Source organism: Stegostoma tigrinum, unplaced genomic scaffold, assembly GCF_030684315.1.
Source record: "Stegostoma tigrinum isolate sSteTig4 unplaced genomic scaffold, sSteTig4.hap1 scaffold_49, whole genome shotgun sequence".
In the NCBI taxonomy this organism is placed as follows: Eukaryota; Metazoa; Chordata; class Chondrichthyes; order Orectolobiformes; family Stegostomatidae; genus Stegostoma; species Stegostoma tigrinum.
This window is the reverse complement of record NW_026728419.1, coordinates 506,818-522,745: the sequence shown is the minus strand read 5'-3', so window position 1 is coordinate 522,745 and position 15,928 is coordinate 506,818. Positions and strand designations below refer to the sequence as shown.

At 43.5% G+C, this 15,928-nt stretch overlaps 1 long non-coding RNA gene across 1 annotated transcript; it reads left to right on the top strand.

Annotated features, from left to right (window-relative positions):
- The first annotated feature begins 200 nt into the window (after positions 1 to 200).
- Positions 201 to 2,827, top strand: LOC132208608 (uncharacterized). Its single transcript, XR_009444742.1, has 3 exons — positions 201 to 282; positions 839 to 1,566; positions 2,614 to 2,827. It is a non-coding gene; the product is annotated as an uncharacterized LOC132208608 (long non-coding RNA).
- The last annotated feature ends 13,101 nt before the right edge of the window (positions 2,828 to 15,928 follow it).

Below are 15,928 nucleotides of genomic sequence, written 5' to 3'. Positions count from 1 at the left end.
TCACTCCCATTAGTTGGAGGACCAGCGACTCCCGCTCTGTCCTACAGTCCCACCCATCGTTCTCTCCCATTGGTTGGGCTAATTGATTGATGGCCTTCTCTGCCGATTCAGCGGCAAGGTTTGCAATCGTTATGAGCATGCTCCAACCATAAGTGAACGCGACGACGGCACTTAGAGCGGTTGCCATAACTTTTGGAATTGTGGGTATGTCCACAGTCAAGAGCGAGTCTGTCTCGTATTTGCATCTCAGTTTAGAAAGCGGATCGAGAGAGCAATATTCAGGTGAAGGTCACTCTGCAACTGACAGCATTTATGGAGCTGTTAGCCAATTATCAACAATAGAGCAAACGTTTTCCTGGAACAGAAAAATAATTTGCTGGAGAAATGCAGGAGGTGTGACAGCATCAAACAGAGAAAGCAGTTACGATTTCAAATTCAGTGGCTCTTTGTCAGAAATGAAGTTGTTTCAGTTTATTGTATTAGCTCCAGTTTGTATTTTGAATAGAAGTTCGGAATAGTGCTCGAATTTTTTTCAATGAATTCCACACGCAACAAGATGCCATCTAACCTCCGCCATCTGTCTTCATTAGCAGCATACCAATCCACTTAGATATTTCACATTTTGAAAAGCATTGTCCATCCATACTGACCCTTTCTCTGGTCAACAGATGTGAAACGTTAACTCTGACTCTTCTTCACAGATGTTGCCAAACTTGCTGAGGTTTTCCGGCAAATTCTGTTTTTGTTCCTGATTTATGGCATCCACAGTTCTTTAGATTTTTATGGCAGCGTCACTGGACCTGAAGCATTAATTCTGATTTCTTTTTCTTCCTCACAGATGCTGTCAGGCTTGCTGACTATTCCAGCAACTTTTGTTTTTGCTCCTGATACACACCATCCAAAATTCTTCAGGTTTTTAAAAATTATTTTGCATTATGTCTGTTCTCCATCTGTCTTCTACCCTCCACACCGTTTCCATTGATGTTTACTGAGGATTTCCTATTAGTACCAAGGACTGTGATTGAATCGGGGAGGTGGTTACATTGCAACTACATCTGAATCTTCTCCCAACTGAGAAAGAGCTCGAAAATTAATCACAGTTTCTGAGTAGGCTATAAATTGCACATGAATTGAATGATTTCGGCCATCTGTTGGGATGAGAGAACTGAAAAACACAGCCAATGGTTTAAATCTAAAAGACAAATAGTGAACTTGAGTGACAATCAGCAAATCAGGACATAGTCTGATGCACCCCGCCACTAAGCCCCCAACGAAATCGCCAGAGGAATGGGAAGGAAATTGCTTCATTAAACTGGGAGACACGGACAACTGCAGGAGGTTGGAATCACTGGGAAGGGAGCAATGGGAAAAAAAAGATACATCATTGGGTCAGAGAAAGATGACCTACAGTGAGGTACTGAGTTACTCACCTTGAACTATCCCACTCCTGTGCCTGGATGGGTTAACGACCAGGAAGCTGTGAGATGGAAGTTTGCTCTGAAATGGGCGTGAATTCGGGTGTGAGTGACAGGCATGTCGGGATATCAACCATGGGGTTTCGAATTGGTGAGTGTTTCTGAGTTTTCTGGCCCTATACTAGTCGTGTTGATGGGTTTCAGTTCTCTGCTAGTGTTACATGTTTTCGTTCCCCATTTTTCTCGATCTTTCTCCCATTCCCACTCCCAGAATGCAGGCTCTGGGGCCTCTCGTGAATGAGGGACCAGGGTCTACTTCAGCATTGATTTGGGTGTGCAGAAAATATTTGGTGGAAATAGCAGGAACTCCACCCCAGAATTTCTGGCAGGGGAGAATCTATTTTCTCTCCATCAGCAGGGAAGCACACAGCCCGCAAAGTCTGGGGTGAGCGAGAACATTTTTGAGGTATGTAGAAATGATGAGGGACATAGAAAGAAGAGGCATCACGCATAATTCCCCTTGTTGGATGGATCAATGACCGGGGGCATGAACCAAAGTAAAGGACAGAAAGTTTAGTACAAATTGGAGATTTTTTTCACCCGAAATATAGTGGGAAAATGGAACTCACTGCCTGTAAGTGTGGTACGTGCAGAAATCCTCAGAAAACTTATGATGTATTTAGATAAGTACTTGCAATGCCAAAATATTGGGCATGGGCCACGTGCTGGAAAAGGGATTAGAGCAGTTAGTCTCTTGTTATTTTGACTGGGACAAACTCAATGGGTCGAGGTGTCTCTTTCGTGGCTCTGGACGTGTGGACCCTGAATCCAGTCATGTCTGTGGGGACAGAAATCAGGTGAACTTTCTGACCAGTGGGGAAGGGTGGGGGTGACAGAATGAGTGGGTGAAGCACGGGAAACATTCACTGACAAAAGGGCTCATGTTGCGATATCAGAGGGTGTTGTGGTGGAGAAGTAAAGAGATTTTTTTGTTTAAAAGTGTCCAGATGAAGTATGAAATGTCGCCAGAAATCTGAAATGCAAAGTAAAGACAATCAGTGAGAAGCATAAAGAAAAGAATCAAATGAAAACCATTTAGGCTGAATAGAGATGATTTTCTTTTAACTCACAGAGTGGCGAACATGTGGAATTCTTTGCAAAGGAAGTGGCTGAGTCAAATACATTCACTGTTTTCCAGGAGGAGTTCGATATAGTTCTGAGGGCCAAAGAGATAAAATGATGTGGGGTCCCTGAGCTGGATGATCAGCCGTGATTAATTTGAAGATCAGAACAGGCAAGAAAGGATGAGTGGACGATTCTTACTCCAATTTTTGAAGTTTCCACCATTACCAGAGAAATGGAAAGGATTGACGAGGATAAAGTGAGAGCCAGGAATAACAGCACAATGTATAAATCACTGCGAATGGAGAAATGGAATAAAGACCTGGGATGGATTCAGAGAATGAGTACAGAACAGAAAGGTGCTGTTCTGCACCATATCTGCCACAGTAATGAGGCACACCAAGGTCCATCAACTATCTACAATCTGCGTTTACAAGGCTATGGGATGGTTATGGAGGAACAAGTTGAGATGCAAAACAGGGCCGGAGATCATCCATCACCGCCCTCACCCTCAACCCTTACAGATTACAGAGGTTCATCTTGGCCTGTCCCACTATTTGGCGGGACTGGGTCCAGCTTCACGAAGCTGCCAGCTGATAGTCAGCTGTGTCAACTTGGCCGGGTTGGAATGTTTCAAGGAACAGATCATGGGCGATATCGGAGCAGGCACCTTCTCTGCTCCTCTTCATCCTCCTGTTGTGGCTCTTTTACTGGAGCTCTGTTGGTGACCGTTTCTAAACTCTTATCTCCACATCCTCGTATTGTACGTGTAGGTGGCTATGGTGAGCACTCGAATTTTTAAAAGGTCAATGTCTTATCAGTGTTACTTATGCATTTGTTGGAACATTTTTTAAAATTCATAGAGAACCGCTAAATCCATTTTGCCCCTCCAGTTGTTTTTACATAAAACTCCATTCTTGGATGTGAACAAATTTAAGTAGTGTCAAACAGGAAATATTGCCAAACCGCAGCAGTCTGTTGAGCAAGTAGGAGTGGACCATGTGAACCACGAGAATCCCTATGCTTTCTTTCTGAGAATTCTCACGCTGAGATGAGGAATGAACGCAGATAGTTGTAGAAGTCAAGAAACACAATTGACATTTGTGTTGCATTATCACTATAATGAAATGTTCACTAGAATTTCAGAGATATTATATTACAAGATTTATCACAAAGAGACATAATACTGATGATCAAGAGTGTTGCAAAATGTATCAGCTTGAAGGGCAATTTTGAAAAGGAGAGAGTCAGAGATGTTTGAAGCGGGAACTACAGAACTTGAGGCCAATTATTGAGGTTATTAATCGATGGAAAAGGACAATTTCAGATGCTGCCAGGATTGCTGAGTACTTACCGCACTTTCTTTCTGCATCTGTTCTTAGTTCTGAGGACTCAAGGGATCAAATTGTTTGAGGATAAAGGTCCTTCACTCGCAAATCTCCAACCTCAGTAGTTCACTGCAAACAGTGACTGATTTTAACGGTAGTCAACTATTTTATGTGGTAATTTTTCTCCCAAGTCTTGACTTCACAATTGTCCAGATTAATTTCTCTCAATTTAACAACCTGCGTATCTTCTCTTTTCTCCTTTCTTTTCCTGTTTTGAAAGATTGATTTGCAACTTGAGGTGCAGATGAAACCATATCCAGATCTGACAGCCACTCTCTTCATCATAACCAAATTGTCAAAACGTTTTGAACATTGAAGAAAAAATACCACTCATACTGGAGAGGAACACACTTTCTCTCTGTGTGGAAGTGTCTGTGAAGATTCATCTAAAAGGTCAAAACACCAGAGCAGTCATATTAGAGACAGTGTGGAAATGTGGGGATTGTGGGAAGTCTTTTTTTAAAAGAATCATCACAGCTGAAAGCTCACCAACTCAGTCTGTTAAAAAATTGTGTTGAGTAATCGTGAATTGGAAGGCAGGAAGCGAGAATTTGTTTGTAAAATAACATTCAGGGACAAGATTGTATGGTACCTTGAAGGGATAGTGCTTTTCTAAGCCTAGGGATTTATACTGAGAGAGAAAAAAAAGTGTCTGCATATAGCTGAAGGTGTACAGCCCGTTCTAAAATTGAAACACGTATCAATTGGCTGTGTGAACGGAAACCTTGTTTTGGTGTTTTGGCAATGAGCTGGAATCAGCCAATTTGTCTCATCCAAGCATTAGCAATTCAAAGACAATTGAATTTAAACCTGGTGGTTTTGATAGTTTAGCATGAATGCTATTGTAATAAAATTGACATGTCATCCCAGTAGATAACGAGAGATTTTGAAAATCAGTGTGAGAATGAATGGTCATCTGAGAAGTAATCATCTATCTCTCACAAGCAATCACTGAGGTCTCTAAGAAAGCACCTGTATCCATAAAAGTCACCATGGTATTTCTAGTTAAGAGCCCTCACAAAGTACTTCACAGAGAAAACATCCCTGACACCCGGATCCGTGGAATAAAGGCATTTATGACGTGAGAGCAGCAGAAATAAAGCGCGTAGACTTTGAGAGACTAAGATTTTATTTTCTTGTCTTACTACTTGGATTATATAAGTGGGACTTATGTTTATTGGAATAGCGTACCAGTAGAACTTAGTCCATTTAGGGAATAGTTAGTAGTTATTGGAAATTGTTCAGTTTGCTTGTAATTGTTTCATTTTGTTCACTATTATTTTTATTAAAAAATAAATGTTTACTTTTTACTTATACAGTGAATACGAGGGACTTTCTTTCATTTAACCTTCCTTTCTCTATAACAAGTCATATTGGGGAGAAACTGTTCACTTGCTCTGTGTGTGGGAAGGTATTCATTCCGTCATTCCTCCCAATGAGAGACCAGCAAATTCACACTGGAGAGAGTCCATTCATCTGTTGTGAACGTGGGAAAGCATTAACTCAATCTCACACTGGAATCAGACCATTCACTTGACCTATTTGAGGGCAAGTGTTTACTCAGTCATCCCACCTGCTGAGACACTAGAGAATTCACAAATAACCAGAGTCTTTTTTTTTAACTTACTGACACCAAGAAACAAACAGTGACAAAAACAAATGCTGGAACGGCTCAACAGGTCGGCAACATCTGTGCAGCGAAGTCAGAGAACGTTTCAGTTCGAGTGACCCTCAGAACTGAAGGTAGCTCAGAAAGTAAGAGTTTGTATGTAGAGTGTGGAATGGCGGGGGGTGGCGGTAATGAGTAAATTATAGGAGGGGCTGGAGCCCAAATATAGAGAAGAACTGTTGGACAGACAAAGGAATGATTAACAATCAGGAACGTCGCCAGGCATGCCTAAAAATTAGGTGTCATACTGATGAATCAACCGAACAGGACTTCTTGCATGGCACTTCACCAGTTTCAAAATCTCCCCTTCCCCTACTGCATCCCTAAACCAGCCTAGTTCGTCCCCTCCCCCGACTGCACCACACAACCAGCCCAGCTCTTCCCCCCGCACACCCTGCATCCCAAAACCAGTCCAACCTGTCTCTGCCTCCCTAACCGGTTCTTCCTCTCACCCATCCCTTCCTCCCACCGCAAGCCGCACCCCCAGCTACCTACGAACCTCATCCCACCTCCTTGACCTGTCCGTCTTCCCTGGACTGACCTATCCCCTCCCTACCTCCCCACCTATACTCTCCTCTCCACCTATCTTCTTTTCTCTCCATCTTCGGTCCGCCTCCCCCTCTCTCCCTATTTATTCCAGTTCCCTCACCCCATCCCCCTCTCTGATGAAGGGTCTCGGCCCGAAACGTCAGCTTTTGTGCTCCTGAGTTGCTGCTTGGCCTGCTGTGTTCATCCAGCCTCACATTTTATTATCTTGCACAGTGTGAGTGGAAAGTGACTGACAGAGATACATGAAGTTGCAGAGCTCGCTGAGCTGGTGAGTTTGATGCAAATGTTTTGTCACCCGACTAGGTAACATCTTCAGTGCACCTCCAGTGAAGCACAGGTATTCTGTCCCTTTTGTTAGTTATATGCCTCAGTTTGCTCGGCTGGTTGTTATTACTTCCGGTTCTGTTTTTCAATGGTTTGTACAAAGGCTCTTGTTCAATGTGTTTTTGCCAGAGTTCCAGTTGGAATATCAGGCCTGCAGAAATGCCCGGGCATGTCTCTTTTTGACTTGTGTGATGATGGATGTGTTGCCCCAGGCGAATTTGTGTCCCTCATCGTCTGTGTGCAGTGAGACAGGTGAGAATTGGTCATGTCTCTTGATGGCTAGTTGGCGTTTGTGTGTCCGTATTGCCAGTTTTCTTCTGGTTTGACCTGTGCAGTATTTCTCACAGCCCTTGATGGTATTTTGTATAATACACTGGTTTTGCTAGTTTTGGGTATGTGATCCCTTATGTTCGTCGGTAGCTATCGCAGTGTGGTTGTCAGATTGTGGGCTATTCTGATACATCGGGAACTGAGTAGTCTTGTGGTCATTTCTGAAACTTCCTTCATATATGGTAGGCTGATTAGTGCGGCTGGTTGTGTTGTGTTTTCTTGATGTCTTCTGTCTCAGAGACAATGGCGGATTGCGCTTTTTTGGCACCCATTCAATGCACCACCCTGTTCCTTTGCCAACATGTCAGTCCGCTGGCTTGCTGCAGTGTTCCAGCGAAGCTCAATGCAAGTTGGAAGAACAATACCTCATTTTCGGCTTGGGGACCCTGCAGCCCTCCATACTCAACACTGAGTTCAATAATTTTAGGGCCTAAGCTCTCCCATGTCCCAGGCTCTTAGCCCACAAGCCAGGCCTTGTTATAACGTAGCCTGCCATTACACACTGCTTGTTTCAGTCACTAGCAGTCCCCATTAACAACTATTCACCCTCCCAATCTGATTATTATCAACTGTTTGTCTGTCCAACTGCTCTTTTCACCCTTTATACTCTATCCTATCGTTTACTCCCTACCCCATTCCTCTCCCCTTTGTTTTCTGCGTAAAAACTGGCGTTATCCCAGCCAGCATCAGTTCTGAGGAAGGGTCACCAGATCCGAAATGTTAACTCTGTTTTCCCCTTCACAGATGCTACCAGACCTGCTGAGTTTTTCAAGCAAATTTGTTTTTGTAATACCTCTACTAGATTCACTGAACTCGAACAGAGACAAGTCTCGCTTTCTCTTTCTTAGTCATGAATACTGTAGCCATTTCAGCACGTTTCTACACTTTTTAAAACAGTCTCTGCAGAATGGACTAATGTGGGCCCAACCCATTATTCAGCAATTCATCCCTGCCACTTTGTCAAACTCTCACACAACTGTGTCTGCTTCTATTTTACTGTTTTATTATTTCCCAGTCCATTGTTCTTTTTCTACTTCACACTTCGCTTGAGATTTCTGGGAGTATTTGTTTGCTTTTTTTTCTCTTATTTGCTTCTTTTTTGCACTTATTTATGCATGATAACACAGGGGCTCACAGCCTTCCTCTTTTTTAAAATTTTACTCATGATTTTGCCGAGACTCTCAGTCCTCCCTTTTCTCCTATTTTGCATGCTTGGCCTCACAACCCCCTCTTCCTTATTTCAGGCCCTTGCACTATTTCGCATGCTCTTGCACTGTTCGGCACATTCTCATGTTATTTCAAATGTTCTCGTGTTCTGTTGCATTTTCGCATTAGTTCACATGCTCTCACACCGGGATCCCCTTCCACTATTTTGCGTGTTCTCTCAAAATATTGGAAGGGGTCCTGGCTTACAGAATAAATCCACCAATTGCCAAGCTAGCTAGAAAGGATGGTCAAGAAAGATACTCGCCCAGATCGTGGCCCAACGTTACCCTGCTCTAGGCAGCAAACTGTAGGAGCATTTATCCAGAGCAGGGACAAAAACTCAGGAGGCAGGCAGGATTCAAGCAAGGGCAAGATGTTTCCTCCAACTTAAACTGGTGTATGGAGGGAGAGAGCCTAAGCATGTTTGCAGAATCTGGATTTGGAGGATGGATCAGTGACACAATCTTTGCTTTTATAAAGAATTACAGCATTTTTATAGATCCTGTGTTGCAGTAATCAAATGCAATGTATTCACTGTCCTTCCCCTTAATCTAAACACTTGGGACACCTCGTGGTCACTTCGAGAGGCAGTCCCAGGTTTCATGATCATATGCTCTGAACTAGACATTGTCTTCTTTTGGCTTGAGGATGTTTCTGTGCATCCCATTCATTCACATTCAAAAAAGTAAAATGATTGTACACTTTCGGGACTTTCACAGACTTTTATTTTATCTATAAAGACAGCTCGAATTCTATCATCACATTCAGTTACTCCTTTTATTTTCCCATTCTCCAATTACATAACGTAATAACAAAAAGTCAGTTAGGTTTACCGAACCTATTCTACGAGGTTAACTTCTGTTATAAAGTTAATTAAAAGAGTAACATTGTACCACTACTTCTACAGTCAGCATTTTATAATTTATGGGTTGTGAGGGCAAAAGAGAAGGCATCTCAGAAGGCGTCTCAGAAGGCTATTTAACCTTCACATCTAAACCTAAATGTTCTTTCAGAATGTATTACATTCTGGTTGCGTATTGAAACCAACTTATATGATTAGACCAGTTTTAGCTCGAAACTCTTGAATATTGCTGGTAACTTCAAAGAGACAAGTATTTATGAGGAAATAACTTTTGCTGTTATCCTTGTAGCTGCTTCAGGACCGAATCTATCGCCGAACGTTATTCATTTACTGGAACAACCATTCTCTATTTATTAAAGCTGGAAATGGTCATTTTTCTGTCCTGAGGCGTCCTTCTATCAGAACTGTCTGGGATGGCAACATAGAACGTCCTTTTACCGACCTTCGAGCAGTTTTATTCAAAGATACAAGTATACTTCACTGTGTGAACAGGCTGCTTAATTTTTTCTTAGCTTCTGTCTACCATCTTGTTGGTAGGCCTGGGCAGCTCGGAGTGGTCTGGTATAAGTCACCTTACATAGCCAGTACAAGTCACCCCTACACCTGGTCAGAAAGTGTGAGGGCCAGAGAGACACAGATAGATAGAGAGAGGGCCAACGATATATGGCTAAAGAGACAAACAAAAAAAGAGAATTTTGCTGAGTGAGACAGAGAGAGGGACAGGGGCTAAGTGAGACAGAAAGAGAGAGAGGGACCAAGTGAGAGGGTTACATAGAGAAATAATGAGACAGTTGCAAAGGGTGTGAGGCAGAGAATAGGCTTAGAGGGGCAGAGAGGGAGGGGAGCAGAGGAAAATAGTGAGTGGATGACATATGAGGGAGTGAGAGTGTGGGCAGAGGGAGGGAGAGATAGATAGAGACCAACAGAGGGCGGAAGAGAGGGGCAGAAGGAAAGAAGGAGATACAGGAAAAGGACCATTGTTGGGGGCGGGGAGTGCAGACAGAGATGGATAAAGAAGAAGAGGAGGATAGAAGGGGAGAAAGACCATGGAGATGGAATGGGGGAACGGGGAGAAGGGCAGACAGAGACAGCCAGGAACAGATGAGGAGAGAAGGATAGACAGGGACAGGGACAGAGGGAGAGAGACAGAGAGATGGAGAGAGAGATGGTAGTCTAAGGGAGGGAGACAGAAAGGGGACACAGAGGAAGAGAGGGACAAAGAGAGTGAGGGACAGAGAGAGAGGTAGGGTAAAGGATATATTAGAGATAGGGACAGGCAGAGTGGATGGCACAGAGATGGACAGAGAGAGGAATGGCGGGAGAGTAATGAGAGAAATAGTGGGAAAGGAAGTGAAGAATTGAAAGTGGGAGGGGGACAGTGAGTGTAAGTAAGAGTGTTACAGATGTGTGAGGCGTGTGTGAGAGACAGGGATGATAGAGGGAGAATATGAGTGAGCGGAGCAGACGGAGAGAGATACAGAGAGAGGGGCAGGGAAGTGGGAAAGGGATGGGACAGTGGGACAGAAAGAGAGGTGTGATGGGGAAAGAGAAGGGAGAGGGCAAAGAGGTAGAGGATAGATGTGGAGAAACTGATAGTCAGGGGTGGGGGGGAGAGAGAGAGGGCCTGAGGCAAAGAAAGAGAGGGAAATGGAAGGGGAGAGAGAGGGGGTAGAGGGAGAGGAGGACAGAGGGAGAGCGAGGGACCAGAGGCAGGGAGAGGAACAGATAGAGACATTGGGAGAGATAGAGAGAGATGGAAGGAGAGGGGCAGATATATAGAGAGGGGTGGGTACAGACTGGGATACAGAGAGAGAGGGGGGGCAGGCAGAGACAAAAAAAGGACAGCGAGAGAGATAGAACATAACAGTAGAAAAGTACAGAGCAGGAGCGGGCCCTTCAGCCCATGATGTTGCACCAACATGGCGTCAAATTAAGCTAATGCCTTATGCCTGCCCCTGGAGCATTTCCCTCCATTTCTTGCACAACCATGTGCATATGTAATATTCTCTTAAACACCCCGATCTTGTCTGCCTCTATGACAACACTTGCCTGAGTGTTCCACACTCCTACCGTACTCTGTAAAAACGTGCCTCTCACTTCTCCTTTGAACATGCCTCCCCACTTTCAACAAACCATAAAAACATGTCTCCTAGTTTTCAACTCTGGGAAAAATATTCCGGTTGTCAAATCTACCTATGTATCCCATAATTTTACAGACTTCTATCAAGTCTCCCCTGAGTTCTACTGCTTCAGAGAAAACAATCCATGTTTACCTACAGGTGAAAGAGAAAATTGCTGGAAAATCTCAGCAGAACTAGCAGTATCTGTGAAGAGAAATCAGAGACAACGTTTTGGATCCAGTGTCTCTTCCACAAAACTGATGGCAGTCAGGAAACTGAGTCTTTCTAGCCTCTCCATAGAGGTCATACTCTCTAATCCAGCCACTGTCTTGATAAAACTAGCAAACCTGGAAAAGGAACAACAAAGCATCTTCTTCCTGAGAAGTTGAGGAAATGGCTTAGGAGATTTAGCACGTCTGCACCATAGAAAACATTCTATCCAGGTACAGCAACTGCTGGTCCGGACTGTAAGAAACTACTGAAGGTTGAAGGCCAGATCATCACAGAAGCCACCCTTCCATTCATGAACGCCGTTACACATCTTGTTGCCAAGAAAACCTGCCAATATAATCGAAGGCCCACCCCAAATGCTAAGGCTCTACTACATCCTCTTCCATCAGGCAGAGTATACAGACGTTTGAACACACACACTGGCCCCTAATTTGACAGAAACATTGAAATGTACCACAGTAAACCCCAGTGGGATAAGGTTGGAAAAACCAACACTACCCTCAGTTTGCTACCAGAGCGACATGGTGCTTTATTGCTGCAACATTGAACTGAAATCAGAAAACCTTGGATGGACTGATTAATGATTGAATTTGATTGATTGATCAATTTGGATAAAGAGATATTTGAGCACATTCTTTAGCTGCTGCCTAAACTTAGTCTGGGTCACGGCATAAATCGCAGTGTTTGTGCAGCAACTGAGGAGCTGCAGCATGAAGCCTAATTCCTGCACAAACATATCTAGATACACAGAATTATGTCCAAAGTACCACACCCGATTCCACATAGAATACACCATTAACAGTGACCATAACATGATGAAATTGGCCGAGATCACAAACAGTAAAATGATGGATTTTTTTCGATTTTGCATTTCTGTGTCACACTGACCGTCCCCATTTGTGTGAGCCCGGAGTCTCCTGCGGGCTCTGCTGGTCACTAAAATGTGTCTGACGGTGAAAACATTGAGCAGCAGAATCAGGAGAAATGGGAGAGTCGGGGTTAGAATGTGATGGAGGAACTCGATTGTGACCCAGACACGAGAGTCATAAACATCAGTTCTTATGTCACAAAACCAGGGTTGGTTCCTCAGCCAATACCAACCCGTGAGCATAAAATACCAGAAAATGTTCTTTAAACAGCTCATCACAGTCACTGTTCCCAGAACCACAGCCGCCGTTTTCTCACTGCAATATTTACTTTTCAGCTTCTGGCAACAAATGGCCACAAATCGATCAAAGGTGAAAGTGACGGTGAACCAGACAGAACAGTCAGTGGCTGCATAAAGCAGGACGGCGTGGATATTACACACGGGGATGTACCACAGGAAATAAAACTGTTCCTTATAAACAATGGGAATATGTCTCAGTATCAGGTCAAGAATAATGAGCAGTAGATCCGCCGCTGCCATGGCCACTAGGTAACGACGGACGCATGGAGACAATCCACAATCTTTATAAAGCAGGATGTAGATCGTCGCAACGTTTACTGTGGAAAAAAAAAACAAATTGTGCATCAGCCTGGAGGTAGAATTACCAGTTTTCCTGAGGAACCAGTGAAGTTTTCAAATATGTCACTGTATTCAGAGATTTATTGAAGTATTTGGGGCTGAAATAGCAAATGGTAGGTTCTGAATTACTTACAAATATGTGACATTAAGCATAAAAAACACTCTCTCTCCAAACACACAGGCACTCATCCATAACATCAGATGGTTTCTAGAATGTTTCCACACAATTGATTGCTCATGAGCAGGCAGAGTTCACGCCTTTGCAGTTTCTAATACAGAGGGTAAAAACATTGCTGTGCCAAAAGAAAATTGAAGAAAAGATGTGGTTGGAAATTTCTGTCTTTTGGTCTAAACAGTGGTCGATCCTCCGTAATGAAGAAATGTAAAAAAGGGAAAACTTATTCACCTCTTTAACTTCCCAGGGGGACTTCAAAACAACGTTTCCTTCCACTCCCTGGAATGCGATCTCTTCCGTCAGGCACTTATCTGGGTGTTCACAGGTAATGCAAGTTCCAGAATGCTTTGAGGAATGGTGCTTATGGAATATTCCGAGGAATGTCAATTGTATCATGTTCCAGAGATTGTCAGTTATAGAATTTTCTGTAGAAGGTTGGTTATAGAATGTTCCAGAAAATGCCAGGTACAAAATGAGAGAGAGTCATAAAGACCCATATCACAAGGGCCTTCGGTCCACAAGATCTGGTGAAATCCATTCAGCCTCACAGTGATAATCTCTCATCAAAATCAGCTCAACACCCTCTCTCTTGCCTTTGCAATACCCCCATATGGACATAGAATCTTCTGGAGAGAGTCAGTTGTGGAATGTTCCAGAGAATGCCACTTTTAGAATTTTCTGAATGAGGGTCGAGCTGTGGATGTGGTTTATATGGACTTCAGTGAGGCATTTGATAAGGTTCACCATGGTAGGTTCATTCAGAAGGTCAGGAGGAATGGGATACAGGGGAACTTAGCTGCCTGGATACAGAATTGGCTGGCCAACAGAAGACAGCGAGTGGTAGTAGAAGGAAAATATTCTCCGGGAAGTCAGTGGTGAGTGGTGTTCCAGAGGGCTCTGTCCTTGGGCCTCTACTGTTTGTAATTTTTATTAATGACTTGGATGATGGATTGAAGGATGGGTCAGCAAGTTTGCAGACGACACAAAGTTTGGAGGTGTTGTTGACAGTATATTGGGCTGTTGTAGGCTGCAGCGGGACATTGACAGGATGCAGAGATGGGCTGAGAGGTGGCAGATGGAGTTCAACCTGGATAAATGCGAGGTGATGCATTTTGGAAGGTCGAATTTGAAAGCTGAGTACATGATTAACGATAGGATTCTTGGCAGTGTGGAGGAACAGAGGGATCTTGGTGTGCAGATACAAAGATCCCTTAAAATGGCCCCCCAAGTGGAGAGGTTTGTTAAGAAAGCATATGGTGTTTTGGCTTTCATGAACAGGGGGATTGAGTTGAAGAGTCGTGAGATCTTGTTGCAGCTCTATAAAACTTTGGTTAGACCGCACTTGGAATACTGCGTCCAGTTCTGGTCGCCCTATTATAGGAAAGATGTGGATGCTTTGGAGAGGGTTCAGAGGAGGTTTACCAGGATGCTGCCTGGACTGGAGAGCTTATGTTATGAAGAGAGGTTGACTGAGCTCGGACTTTTTTTCATTGGAGAAAAGGAGGAGGAGAGGGGACCTATTGAAGTATACAAGATAATGAGAGGCATAGATAGAGTTGATAGCCAGAGACTATTTCCCAGGGCAGAAATGGCTAACATGAGGGGTCATGGTTTTAAGCTGGTTGGAGGAAAGTATAGAGGGGATGTTAGAGGCGGGTTCTTTACACAGAGAGTTGTGAGAGCATGGAATGCGTTGCCAGCAGCAGTTGTGGAAGCAAGGTCATTGGGGTCATTAAAGAGACTGCTGGGCATGCATAAGGTCACAGAAATTTGAGGGTGCATACATGAGGATCAATGGTTGGCACAACATCGTGGGCTGAAGGGCCTGTTCTGTGCTGTACTGTTCTATGTTCTATGTTCTCTGTCGTCGTTTATTGCAGTTTCCAGATAACGTTCTGGGCAACTCGCAGTTTCAGAATAACGTTGGTCCCCTGGTATGTAACACATAAGGGGAATAAGCAGAGCTATATGTTTTATTTTTCAAATCACATGTGAATCACCTCCATCCCGAGATCATTCAGCCTGTTAAATCTGCTCCACCTTTATATAAATTCGGGATTGATCTGATGGTGCCCTGTGATCCATGTCACAGGTACTTTCAATTTATCAATCTCTTGTCTCATTGTACAATTAGAGATCCTGCGTAGGGAATATTAGGAATTTGGAACAAAATTAAAGAGCTGGACCTCAACTGTTACAATCATGGGGTTATTACCCGAGCCACGTGTAAATTGGTACAAAAAAAAGACAACTTAGGAAGTAAGTTTACCATGAAAGGAGTGGTGCAGGAAGGAAGGGTTCCATTTACAGTGGCACTTGTATCGGTTTTGGGTCAGGAAGGAACTGAATCTTTGAGATAGACTGCACCTGAACTGTTCCGCAACCAGGATCTGAGTCGGATGTTGAAATACTGTGATCACAAGGACTGGAAACTCGTAGAGGTTGAGAGAAGTAAAGGAGAGGTCAGGGATTTACCAGGGACTTGAGATAGCTTTAGAACCAGGGTTAACAAGAATTCAGGGAGGTTCTACAAATTTGTTAACAACGAAACAGTAACAATGGAGAGAATAGGGCCCGTTAAAGATCAACAAGGCTGTCTATCTATGGACCCACAGGAGAAAGATAAGATACTAAACAAGTGTTTTGCATCAGATAATGTGTGGAGTAGGATATGTAAGCTTGAAAACTTGGAGAAATACATTATAATGTCTTGAAAAGTGTCCATACTACAGACGCGGAGATGCTGGACATCTTGAAATGCATAAAGATCTGTAAATTCCTGGGAAATTAGCAGTTGTATCCCAGAACACTGTGGGAAACTGGGGAAGTGATTGTTGGGTTCCTTGCTGAGATATTTATTAACTATAACCATGGGTAAAGTGTTAGAAGACAGGACGATGGTAATGCGGTGCCATTATTTAGGAAAGGGGTAGAAAAAAGCCAGGGAATTATGCATCAGTGAACCCTATATCAATGGTGGCTAAATTGTTCGAGGGGCCTCTAAGGAACAGGACATACATATGAGGAAAG